At 37.2% G+C, this 13,934-nt stretch overlaps 1 protein-coding gene across 2 annotated transcripts in view; it reads left to right on the forward strand.

Moving 5' to 3' along the window:
• Positions 1-5,308: 5,308 nt before the first annotated feature.
• Positions 5,309-13,934, forward strand: part of LOC148954556 (uncharacterized) — a 71,753-nt gene continuing 63,127 nt past the window's right edge. The window contains exon 1 of one of the 2 annotated variants that reach the window (XM_089087144.1): positions 5,309-5,408. The gene's annotated coding sequence lies outside the window, so the exon portion shown is untranslated. Of the gene's footprint in view, positions 5,409-11,671; positions 11,743-13,934 lie in introns of those variants that run through there. The other variant, XM_089087145.1, reaches the window with a different exon arrangement.

Consider the following 13,934-nt stretch of genomic DNA (forward strand, 5'->3'; position numbering starts at 1 on the left):
TTCGCAAATGCTATCTAGCTCTGTTTTTTTCCCTGTTATTCAAAGAATATCGTTCGTAAAGTCCAATTCACGAATCTCTTACCCCTTTTTATCACTTTGTTTGGAAAGGTGCCAAGGGAACTTAAGGCAAGCAAATAGCATATAGTTTCAAAACGTGTTTAATCACGTGTAGAGCTACCATAGAATAACATAGGAAGGAACATAAAACCCTTAGAATAGCATAGTAAGGAACAAAAGTTCTTAGAATAGCATAGGAAGGAACAAAAACACTTACAATAGCATAGGAAGGAACATAGACCCATAGAATAGCATAGGAAGGAACATAAACCCTTAGAATAACATAGGAAGGAACATAAACCAAGCAAATCCATAAGTACATGCTCTGGAAAGGTGCCAAGGAACGTAGGGCAAGCAAATAGCACAGGAAGGAACATAATCTACCCAAATAGCATAGGAAGGAACATAAGGCAAGCAAATCCATAAGTACATGCTCTGGAAAGGTGCCAAGGAACGTAAAGTAAGCAAATAGCCCTGTGATTCCTAGGGCCTCTATAGAACGTGGTTCCTATGACCCCTATAGAATAGCATGGTAATTCCTAGGGCCTCTATAGAAGTATAAGTTAGCAATTTACTTTCCAGGACTATTGGTTGCATACGATCACTTCTGAATAATCTTAATACGAGCCAATGCTCGGAAGGTGTTCCTCGTCTATCCATTACAACATCAATAATAGGTGAATTATAAGGCAATTGTTAGAAATTGGAAAAGAACTTGTGCTAAATACCGATATTTCGAGGGGGGATTGCCGTGTAAATTCAACATTTTCAATTTTTTAATGCCACATATAGGTTTTGCTGGTAAGGTTGCCTTGGAAAACCACACTGGAAGCGTGCTAAGAGTGTACTTGCGAGCCTCATAGGTGCTATTAATTAATTTTTTTTCATTTTGATTTTTTTTTTCTTGTAATTTTTCCAAAAAAAATTTAACAAAGATTCTGACAGTTTTTTTTGTGTATTTTAGTTTACAGACCAATTAAAAAGAGTATCCCCTGGTCAACGAAAATATGGATAAAGCCATTGAGGCGTATGAAAAAAACAGGGACCATTGGGACAATTGGAGAAAACATTGGTATAAAAAAAATATATATATTAAAAAATAATATAAAAAATATCGTAAAATAATAACGTAAAAAATATCGTAAAAAAAATAATATAGAATAATAAAAAAATAAATAAAAAATATATTGGTATAAAATTTTGATTGCCTCAAATGCTCAACGCCAATAACAGAAGAAGCTTCCGAAAGTGGCAAAAACCTGGACCACTCTTTAAACTTCCAGACAAAAGTAAAACATAATAGGAAAATCTATGACAGTGAATACAAGAAGAAACCTATCAACTACTTCTGAAGGCATTCCATTACCAATAATGAACTGAAAAGTAGACATAAAAAGAAACTTAGAATTTCACTTATTCTTACACTACTGCACACGACAATTCTATTCCCGAAAGTTGGATAGAAAATAAAAAGTGTCGAGGGACTTTGCTCTTGGATTCCTTAAGGGGAATTCAGATATTTCAGTGAGGAAGCATGAATCTACAAGTCAAACAAGAGCCTTAGGCTTCAACAAAACTTTACTAAAGACGTTCTTTGATAAGCTTCTTGATGTTTACGGAGGATATGGAGACAGAATATCTCTTGATCGTATCCAGAACGAGGTTGTCACAGGCGTACTTATGGCACTTCCACTGCCGAAGTCATAACGCCAACTCCAAAAAGCAACTTGATCAGAATGAGTCTGCAGAAACAGATTAAACCGTAACTGCTCTTAGTTCTGCAAGCACGTCTGAAGAAACTTTACCTTGGGTTTTCATTTTTGTTTCATGAGTGAACTTTGGGCCTAGATAACGAACAATGTTCTCCCTGGTTGCCTGAAATATATGTATCAAAGCAGACGGTTCAAAAGTAACTTATTTGTGAAAGCAGTGAAACATTATACACAAATAACAAACCGGAATTTGATCCGTCAACTGATGGACAATCACAACATCGGTCTCGAGGACAAGATGATATTACATTCCAAAAAAAATTTCGTGACCCTTTTGACATTCCCACCTCAGTGTTCCCATAAACTGTAACCCCTTAGCGTAGTGTTCTTTCTCTTTTGAGAGACACTCTAAAGGGGTTCCTAAATGAGGTGCTATAGTTGCATCCCTGTCACCTTCTTCCAATCTACGTAGTAGTATCACTCAGTAGAGTAACGTTCCAAGGGAAGTTCAGTGCTTCGAGTATCTTTTCTGCTTTTTAAGCCATTGGGGTCCTTTTTTCTCGATTGATGCACATTTCTACAGGAAGCTCTTACACTGTTTTGCCCAGTCTTCCATTGCAATTAGCACCAAGTTCATTTGCGTAATTTCGTCAAAATCCTGTGGGGGGGGGGGGCAAATTGGAGCTAATTTACCCAAATCAACTGAAAATGACAGTGAAAACTGAAAAATGATCTATATATTACCATAAAGGCAAAGATATACTATAGAAAACGGACCTGTTTCTCTGGATACTTGAATTATGCGGGCTTATCTTAGTTTTGACAATATTTTTTGCAGAAACTAAATTTCAGAAGGGGGCAGACTGAGGCCTGGGAGGCTAACTTGGGTCTGGAGGGGGCAGTTGCCCCCTTGCCCCATATCAAATTACGCCTCTGACCAAGTCTGGACCCTCGCCGGCCTTTCCTCTGATAGGGTTTCTAGAAGAAGTTTAATCTTTCCCAAGCTGATGTTACTTATTTGGTCTGACACTGGAATTAGAATCATACCTAGACTTGCATCCTAACATATACTCCTGAAAAGGATCTCTTCCCCAAATTCTCTTCCGTGTTCTACCAATTTCTTCACTATGGAGAGTCCGGTACCGGTAAAAGTTGTTTTAGATTTAAAAATGGATGCTTTCTGAGTTGGCAAAAAAAATCAACCAGTGGATGTGAAGCAGATGTATTGTTTTTGCGTAGAAACTTAGAGTGCTTTCTTTCTTGATATTAAGGATTACTACTACTACTACTACTAACAACTCACCGCAGTACCAAGCCGCCTGAGGCCGACACAGCTACGCACGCTTCTCCTCCCCCTAATCTATTTAAAGCCTCAGTTTTTACACCCGCCCATGAAGTTCCCGTTTCCTTTAAATCTTTCTTAATGACGTCCTCCCACCCCAGGCGAGGACGCCTACTTTCCGTCTAGCCCTAGACGGTTGGCTGAAAAGAACAATCTTTGGAAATCTGTCATCCATCATCCGCACAACGTGCCCTAGCCACCCAAACCTTTCTTTCATTATAGCCCTAGAGAGCGGTATTGAACCACATTTTTCGTATAGCCTATTGTTTGGAATACGGTCAGTCAGCCGGGTACCCAGAACAATCCTTAAGAAATTTCTCTGGAAAATATCTAGCAAATCTTCATCCACTTTCCTGAGCGCCCACGTTTCAGAACATTATTTCAACACTGTCATCACTGTAGCTTCTAATATTCATTCTAAATTTGGTTCACACAATTATCTCGATATTCATTCAAACTTTTTTCATTTTACTACGAAAAAAAACCCTGGCTTCTAGCTATTCTAATTCTAATATCTTCACTGCTCATACCATCTTTACTCATAATGCTACCAAGGTAAGTGAAGCTGTCCACCTGGTCAGTCTCTTCGTTAGCCAAAGTCACCTTTTCATCTTAACTTAGTCCTAGTCTTAGCGACTTAGTCTTTTTAACATTAATTTTTAAACCTATTCTAGCACCCTCAACTTGGAGAAACTCTAAAAGTCCATTCATTTTGATCAAACTTTCATCTAGGATCCCTAAATCATCAGCATAGTCCAATTCCAGGAGACTTTTCCTCCCCATTTGATTCCGTGGTTTCCCATTGCCTTTCCTTTGCTCCTTAAGACAAAGTCCACCAAAATAATCCATATAAAGGGGGATGAAACAACCCTGCTTAAGTCCTGATTTAATACAAAACCAGCTGCTAATCTCATTTCCTACCTTAACCGCAGCAATGTTATTCTCGTATAGCCCTAATCACTTTAACGTATTTGTCTGGTATACCATACAAGGATAAAACCTTTACTAAAGCTTTTCTATCAATATAATCAAACGCTTGCTTATAATTTACAAAACTGAGGACCAAAGGTGTTCGACAACTCAAGCACTTCTTAATTATTAACCTAAGAGTGAAAATTTGGTCGACGCACCCTCTACCTTTTCTGAAACCGCACCGTTCTTCTCTTGAAACTTTGTCTACTGCATCTCTCAGTCTAAAAAGTATCATATTACTAAGTAATTTACTACCTACAGAGACCAGACTAATGCCTCGATATTAAGGACTGAATATTTGTATCTTCGAATGGCATTGTTCTTGCTCTTCCATCGCCTGCAGCTACAGGTGAAAAGTAGACGAAGAGATGTTTCACTTTTAAGGTGTGTCCTCAACTGCTTTAACACAAGATGAAGAATCTCGTTTTCTCTTGAGTACAAGGAATCCAATTTTAAATTTTTGTATGTGTTCGAATATTAAGAAAGTGACGTTCATTAAGAATTAAGTTTTTTTTTTTTTACCTCAAGACCAAATTGTTAATCAACAGGACTACATGAAAGTACCTTTATACAACTATACTGAAAACAGAAAACTTTATAATTATTTAATTTGTTTTATTTCATTGCACCAAGTCGCATTGTTTGGAATTTTATTTTTAATAAGACATTAAAAGGCCTTTTTGACACTTTTGTCAATACAATTTTGGTAGATACACAAGCCCAACAAAGGTGGGGTACTGTTCTATTAGCTGGGCAACACGCGAGACAGCCACTTGAGAAAAGCAAAGATCAAATAGGCATTATCCGATAATTCCCTATCTGACGCTGAATAAACAAAGGATTTCTCACTCCGGGAACTATATTTAAACTTTAATTTTCAGGGCGTCGGGGGAAAAAAGTTATGTAGGTTTGGTTACGTGCTTAATATATGCTTTGCTTTACCCCCCCCCCCCCCAATTTGTAAATATATAGCCGAAATTTGTTTCTAAACTATCATATTTTGTTTTATTTCATTAGCTTTAACCAAATTCACTTTTCGCATGTGGCCCAGCTAATAGAACAGTACCAAAGTTGGTTCTAAAGTATAATAATGAAAAAATATTACCATATAATCTAGAATTTTCCATAGTTTTAAATTTACCATATAGCTTGAATACAGATTCTTGTCCTTGGTATATGTAATATAGCGCAACCCGGCTGGGTTGCACTGCCCGTTAGATATTTTGCAAACTCTAGACGTTTTAGTAATAATTGTGTCTTAAATGAATTGACTTTTGGATTATATTATCGATTCTATTTTTCGTCTAAAGTGATTTATTCTTTTGGTGAGTAACTTTATTTAATTTTTAAGTTCTAGTTCAGGGGTTTCTTTCTATCATGGAAATTAGCGTAACTACGCAAATAAAATTTCAGGAATGTATCCAGATTTAAAAAACGCGGGAAAGTATTGGCAAGCAACTATCAGAACCCTTTCCTCATTTCTAGCACTTAGAAGATTACACAGATGGCAGGTATCCTATACCTATTTAGATTTTAAAATAAACATTTTACCTTCATTTTGGGTTTTTCAGTCTCTTTTTCAGTGGCTCTAGTTCTGAATATGCAATTCCATTTTTTTCTTACCTGCATTTTAAGCCATATTAGGACTTTCCTCCTCTAAATTAAAAAAGGTTTACTTATTTTTAAAACCATAGAAATCAGGATTGAATGAGGCTCAAAAAACTTTTTGTGTGACTTTTTGGCTAGCTAATTCGCTAGCTAAGCTAAATTCGCTAGCTAAAATATGAATACACCACTTGATGTACCTTTTAATGCAATTTCTAAATATACTAGTCAGAATTGTCACAAATTCCCTTTGGAGCCCATAAAGTGATTGCTTTTTTTATTGTTTGTAGAACAATAGAGAAGTAACATTCTTCTGCATGGCTTCTTCTGAACTAAACACTATAATAACAAAGGAGCGTGACCGTTTGGTTTCCCATATAGCTGTATAGGGGGGTTGGGTGCCCCCCCTGAATCTATTACTGACAAGCCTTACTTAAGAAAAATTCCAATCCACAACTTATGCTTCTTTTTTAATTTTATACAGTTTTACGGTATTTTATACCGGAGAGGGAAAAAAACAACAACATTTTTTACCTATTAATGACAGTCACAAAATTGACAGAATAATCTGCAAAAATTAGAGATGAAGATTAGCAGTAGCAACAGTAATAAAATGAAGTGAAAATCTACCATTGCTTAAAGCTTAATATTTTAATTTTCCGTTTAATCACAAATGGTAAGGCAATGTGGCCTAAGAAATTATTTAGTACAAATAAATTCATTAACTTGACTTAACAGTTGTTTTTATGCTTGAAGACCGGCGACTTATTGTTTGTAGTAAGCTTCGCTATACTTCAGATAAAGGAGCAAAAACAAGAAAAAAATCTACCTAATGTATTTACAAAAGTCAGATCAGGTGAATCATGCAAGACATCTTTGGCAATCAAAATATTTCTATAAAATATAGAATTCGCATGTTCAAAAAACAAAGAAAAACACAACTGAAGCATTTATTTTTAATAAATTTCTCTCTTTGTTCGTTTAGGTTGTATAGTTGCATTTCTAGAGATTGGAGTGGGCTTAAACCTTTTGTTGATCATTTATGAAGGCTACCGCATTTTCAAAGACAAAAATGCAATTAGATTTGCGATTAATTGCGCAAATGAGCCATTTTATTTAGGTTGTAGTAGTCAATGAACTGAATACTAATTTATTAAATTGCAGCCACTGTACGAAATAGGCATATTAAAGTCAACATATGTTGTTTTGGTTCTGTCAAGCTAAAATTAATCAAAGTGGTGATGTTGCTCTATGCGAGATAAGTATAATGGTAAATAAATCTTTCTTCTTAGACGGTCAAATAGTTGTTGTTTTGTTTACTAAGATTAATTTAAGAAAGGGTTTTCGAAAAAGTTCTTAGAAAAAAAGTGAAGAGCCATATGAAAACTCAAACTTACTTTGACTTAAGGCTCCTGCCGAGGGTTCGGCGCAGAGAACGATGAGACCAGGCGCCTCCAGGTTGACCTATCGCTTGCCAGGCCCGCAGCTTCTTCCACCGGGATGTGGGCTAGGGAGAGGAATTCATCGGCTTTGTCTTTCCACCAAGTGGGTGGGCGTCCTCTGGGTCGCTTCCATCCGTGTAGGGTGGGGTCGAAGTAGAATGCGACCCGTGCTGGGGCGTCGCGTGACATGCGAAGGAGGTGGCCGTATCACCGAATAGTACGCTGGGCGAGCTGCGTCGAGCAAGGAGTTTGAGCGGTACGTGACAGGAGAGTCTGGCTGCTAACGAAGTCAGTCCAGTGAAGTCTTTCGATTCTTCGGAGATGTTTTGTCTGTGCGACATCGACAGCGATGAGGATAGATTCTGCAGCTGGCCACGTCTCCGCTCCATACAGCAGCACGGTGCTGACTGACACATTGTAAAGCGGCTTATATATGAAAACTCAAAACGAACAGAAATTTTTAAAGAATAAATGAAACCCAAAACTAACAGAATTTAAAATGATAACCACGTCAAACTCAAAAATCACATCAAAAGTAACATATATTAACAGGCACGTACATATGATTTTTTTGGGGCCAATAATAGAGGAAAATATATAATTTCGTAGTTTTAATAATAAATAACGAGAAATTCGGAAAAGCTCAGGATTGCGGGAGGGGGACTGAGGCTCCTTCCCCTTCTTGTGTGCGTTCATAGATGCTACTGTGAGTGAATAGACGGAACCTAACAGGAGCAGACATTAAAATGAGTAGTCAAGTCAAAACTTAAAACGAAGAGAAATTTAAAAGTCAAACTTAAAACAAAGACTTAAGACTTAAAATTAGTAAATACCTAGCAGTAATTTACGGTAGTAAACAAAAGTGCGGCTACCACCACCTTAAACCCTCTGAGGCTAGAGCGTCTTTTCACTGTACTGAAAACAACTTATGTCTCAAGCAGATCGTTTTTTATTTTTCCTATCAACATCCGCAATGTGACAACAAATATAAAATCCCAATACTAATCAAGAAGTACAAATACTGGCTGCTAAAAATAAGAGTCTGATTATCATTTTTTTTTTCTTCGCAGGGTTCACCTGACCCAGGAACTTATAACTGTAATTTTCTTTGACATTCACAATATGTGGCCCAGGTATTGGGCATCACGAAACGTTTAGTCTTTTGGACTGGGTTGACGAAAAATATTCAAAATCCATTAAATCCTTTCAGACTGAGCTGAGCAAAAACCTTGGAGACAAACATCTTATGTCACTCTCCTACCTTCATTCAAAATCAATTAACTTCTTTTAATTTGGAAACACATTTTATGGCTCTCTTCTACCTTCCCTCAAACATAGTACTGGAAATCTCTTTGCCCTCTTCCCACCCAAAACCCACTGTTGGTCGTCGATCCCTCAAGGAATTCCCGATATGTTACAAATATATTATTTGATAGTCTGGGTACACATACAGTGTCTCAATTTATCTTACAATTTCACCCTAAAAAAAAATAGCCCACAGGGGCTCTTAGTGCAAAAAAATGTACGTAGATCAGAAACAGAGATTTTTCGGGTCCCCCTCATTCTTCTACAAAATAACATTGAATTCGCCTTATAACACTCAAACACATCCTCAAAGTTTCAACTCAATTCCCCAAGTCGTTACTGAGAAATCGTAGATACAATATTTTGAAAGACTGAGGTCACACAACGTCTTTTAATTTATCCGGTGACTTCACCATGAATATATTCTAAGTTTCACAGGAGCTGATTGCACAAAACGTCTAGAAGGGTCGGAGATAAGAATTTTACTCCTCGTCTAAACCTTACTTCCTAAGCTAGAATTTTAGGTCATTGCAGCCTCTCCCAATCTCCCTAAAATTTTAGCTCAACTCCCTAAGATCTTCTCGAGATATTGCAGATACATTACTTTGATAACCTGGGTAGAGCTACTTAAATGGGGATAGATCTTAAAGTCTCATAAGACATATATTAAAAATACTTTTGGGCGGATTATAGACATGATTTTTTTCTACCGCCGCCCCCTTAACCTTTTCTCTCAAGTCATAACTCATATTTGTCTCCGCCAGCACCCCTTGAAAGCTTCAAGTCAACCCCAGAGCATTTCCTAAGTTATGAAGATATTCTGTTTTGATAAACAGAGTATACATTGTGTCTTCTGATTTGCTTCGCAACTTCACCGAAAATATATAATAAAGGGGTTTTATTTGCAAAACTTTTAGGTAGATCGAAGACACAAAACATTTTGGTTCCCCTATAATTCTAAACTGAAAAAATAAGATATCCGAACCCCTCCCAACACAATAATAGTTTCAAGTTGATCTGCTAAGCCCTTACCGAGGTATTGCTGATATCCTATTCTGACAACCGGCTGTGTAGAAATGATGTCTTTGGATTTACCTTTGCTCCATCCCCCTAACTAAGAATATCAGCTCCGATTTACCCATCAACACTTCCTCAATGCTTCAAATCGATCTCCCAAGCTGTTCTTTGAGATAGCTGATGCGTCTTTTTCATAAACTGGATACATATATTGCATTTCATTTACCTCACTACCTCATCGTGAATAGGTTTAAAGTTCCCTTGGAGTTAATTGTGCAAAAACTATTGGGAAGATCGGAAATGTAAATTTTTTACGCTAAACATTCCCCCTCCTTTAAAAATTAAATTTGACGTCGCGCTTCCCCTTTATTGGCCTCCTAAAGCATCCAAGAGTTTCAACTCGGCCATACAAGCTATTTGATTTTCCAAATGCGTTGTTTTAATAGCCGAGGTGCACATAATGTCTTTAAGTTTACATCGCTACTTCCCCATGAATAGATTCTTGTTGCAAAGTGGCTTATAGTGTTAAAACTTATAAGTGGATTTGACACAAATATGTTTAGTCCCCATCCCTTTCCTGCCCCAAGTTACAATTAAAGGTCTACCCTCTCCAAAACTCCTTGCGATCCCCCGAGTCAATCCTGGATATTAGAAATAAGCTATTTTGATAACCTGACAACGCATAGTGTCCTTTGATGTACCTCACTACTTCGTTAATAAATCTTAAACGCGATAAGGGGTTGATAGCGCAAAGCAACCTGTTTAGGTGGTTCAGATATAACTTCTTTTTAGCCTTCACTTCCTAGCATAAAATTTTGATGTGGTATCCCCCCAACACTCCCTGAAAGTTTTGATTCGATCTCCCAGCTGTTCCTAAGATTTAGCCGACAACGTGTTTCGGAAATTCAGAAGCCCAAAAGGTTTCTTGATTCATTTATTCATGGCCGGGCGTTATTCCAGGAGTATACCATTGTGGAACTCTGGGAAATGTTATTCTTCCAGACAATCCCTAAGAGTTCCAAGCTGATCAGACAACCAATACCAAACCTACCCAACCTATCTGAGCTACCCTTTACTTCCCAACCTATACTTTTCAATTAACCCCTATACGTGAAAAATGGATAATTTACGTAACTCAGGGCCATTGCCCTTGGGGTTACAGGGCTCAGTTTCAATCTCCGACTGTACAAGCCTCCTCGCAAGTCTCTGTGACCGAGTCTTTCATCTATATTGCGTGGGAGCAAAATTATCTGAATTACCTGGGAGCAAAATATCTTTATCGTAAGAAACCAGATTTGAGGAAGTTTCAGCCAATTAGTATAATTTTTTTCGAGCTTTCATATCTGTTTCATATGGTCTATAGGGGAAGTCCCTAAGACCAATTTTTTTCTTTGTTTTAATTTTTTAAGTTTTATCCTAAACGACAAATCAGTGCTTCTTCTCAAAGGGAAGTTATCCTTGGGGCTACATTATCCAATCCTGCTTGTTTGTTTTCACTATCATTAACGGAAGAAGAAAAAAAAGAAGCTGATTCGATTTTATTAACTCTACTACAGAGGGTTTGAAGAGCACCGTTCTAAATCTTAAGTCACATTTGTGATATGTGCCTCTCCCTTAAATTTTTTGTCCCCCCCCCCTCCCGTGTAGATTTAGGAAAATACCGTTTTATGATATGTTCATTGAACATGTGTTTTGGCTATCTTCATTGAAATAATTGAAAAACAGCAAAATTGCCATAAAAAACTAATACAGCAGCTAAAGCCGACTCTCAACTTTTTCGTCAATGCTTCAAAAAATCAGGTTTCCTAATTAGTTATTTTGTTTTCGAGTGGGCTGGGTTTTTATTATACCTGAATTGCTATTTCTTTAATCGCTTGAATTTCTTTCGCGAGCCCTTTTTCTACGTTATTTAATTGTTTGTTGTGCCATCTTTTGTATTTGTTAAATCACCATATGTATCATCAAAAAGTCATTCGAACTCATTAACTTCTGTTTAACAGAAATATAAAAATTACTAGTACAGAATATGTAAATTGCTTTTTATGGTTTGAAGGCCAATAATAGATATTATGAAGCCAGATATACAAATAGTCCTTGGGAAAACGCCTCAAAAATTGCTACATGTCACTGAACTTATCAGCAGATGTCTGCCCTTTTTTATTCATCAAACATTTTCAGAGCCTTCATTGTTGTTTTATAGTTGGATGATTTTTAAAATGTGTGAAAAGGACTTAATTGTTCAACTGTTTTATTGAAAAAAAATTACTGGAGTGATTCATTGCTTACCAAGGTTAAACTTATACTTTATTTAGTATAATTCTGAGATACATCCAGATCAACTAATTTCTTTTTCGAACTACGGCGTATCTTGTCATAAAGCCAAATTGATCATACCTGAAGGTATCTTGTGCCTTTAATTGATTTGTTTCCAACGGAGGAACAAGTTCTGGGTGGAACAAAATAAAAAAAAATGTTATATTACTTATCTTCAAAAATTTGTATAGAAAACGCTAATCTATCCAGAAGAACCTTGGGTCTCTTCTAGTCTTCTCCCCGTCATAAAATGAACATATTCAGAGCAAACATATGCCGAGCAAAAAATACTTTCTAACAATATACCATAGCACTTCAAACGCAGACGCGTGCGCAGGTTTTTGTTTTTTGGGAGGGACGAAGTCGTAAAAACAGCAAAAAAGAAACGTAAAAAAAAGAAAAAACTGACGAATTACGTAAAGATCATGTCGAGTTTTTCAAAAAAATTGTCATCTGATTTCAGAGATAACTGGTTGACTAAGGTCCATCCAGCATGCGTTTCCTTCAAATGTTCCTCCACTATGTCCATCCTAACCCTCACTTCACCACAGGTTTTAATCAAAGGGTTCTGCTCTCGATCAAATGCTTAGAAAGGTTAGTCTCTGTCGCCCTGCCTCAAAGTCCACTTTGGTTATATGCCCATCCATCTAATCTTACCCAGGGGCGTCCTGAAGCTCATTTATTTGGGGGAGGGTGATCTTCGTAAATTTTACCGAATCGCTACCTGATTTATGCCGAATTTTCTGCAGAAATCAAGAAGTTTGCTAAATTTCAGCTTATTTTGCAAAACTTCTGCCCAAATGTTCGCCTTTCGGCGAAATTTTTACCGAATGCAAAAAAAATTGGGAGGGGGACGGCGCGCCCCTCCCCCCTCAGGACGCTTCTGATCTTACCCCTCTATCCCCCTTCATTCTGATGTTTACTAAACAAATAAGGCAAATTATTCAGCTTTTTGTCATTTATTTTCATTTTATCCGTTTGGTTGGATCCTTGCCAGGATATTAAATATATAAAAGCAAGTTTTCAGCTGAAACAGTAGAGAGGCCTCATGAGCTCGTGTCACCCACCCCTGCTGCCACCTATAACTTTTTTTTACATAATTTATGCATGTTTTTATGGTTTTTGTCAGTGAGAATTTGAAAAACAGGAACTTTCTCACATTTTTTGTATGTTTTTGTCAGTGAGAATTAGAAAAAATAGGAACTTTGTCACATTTATGTCGGTTTTCTTGGATGGTTATGTCTGTTTTATGGATTTTGTCAGTGAGAATTTGAAAAACAGGAATTTTGTCACTTTCATGGATTATAGTCATTAACCAAATCGTTTCCGGGCAAAGTTAATGACACTTCCTTCCTGTTGTTGTTCGAGGCAGATGTTATGAGTTTCCGGGAAACAGTTAGATCGCGTGTTTCCACTATTTGTTGTTGTTGTTCGAGCCAAATGTCATAAGTTTTCGGGAAACAGTTAGATCGCGTGTTTCCAGTATTAGTTGTTGTTGTTCGAGCCAATTGTTATGAGTTTCCGGGAAACAGTTAGATCGCGTTTTTCCGGTATTTGTTGTTGTTGTTCGAGGCAAATGTTATGAGTTTCCGGGAAACAGTTAGATCGCGTGTTTCCAGTATTTGTTGTTGTTGTTCGATGCAAATGTTATGAGTTTCCGGGAAACAGTTAGATCGCGTGTTTCCAGTATTTGTTGTTGTTTTCGAGGCAAATGTCCAGGTCAATGTTGTTTTTGTTTTGAGCAAGCTCCCAGCAAAATTCAAGAGGAAGCACGTGGTTTCTGAGGTCAAGGGTCTATTTTTTCAGGTGTGTTTTTGTCACGCTCTTAGCTAATGTTATGATCCGAGTCTTTGTTGTTGTTGTTGTTTTTGACACGCTCTCAGCGAATGTCATGATCCAGAAAAGGGAAATAAATTGTTTCCGGGAAAAGTTAATTAATGTCTGACAGATGACGTCAAGTTAATTAATGTCTTTGGATTTTAACCAGAATTGTTTCCAAGGTAAAGTTTAGATCACGCATGGCAGATGATGTCATGATGGATTAAATTGTCTCCGGCGCGAAGTTTATTAATGTCTGGAGTTCTTCAAGAAGAACAGTCTCTGTGCGAATGTTTAGATCTTAGCTCAGGAATCAGGTTTCCAAATAATTTGAAATGCGCCAGCGCAGAG

This window comes from Artemia sp. Qi Xiang Cuo, chromosome 3 (assembly GCF_049724085.1).
Source record: "Artemia sp. Qi Xiang Cuo chromosome 3, ASM4972408v1, whole genome shotgun sequence".
Classification (NCBI taxonomy): domain Eukaryota; kingdom Metazoa; phylum Arthropoda; class Branchiopoda; order Anostraca; family Artemiidae; genus Artemia; species Artemia sp. Qi Xiang Cuo.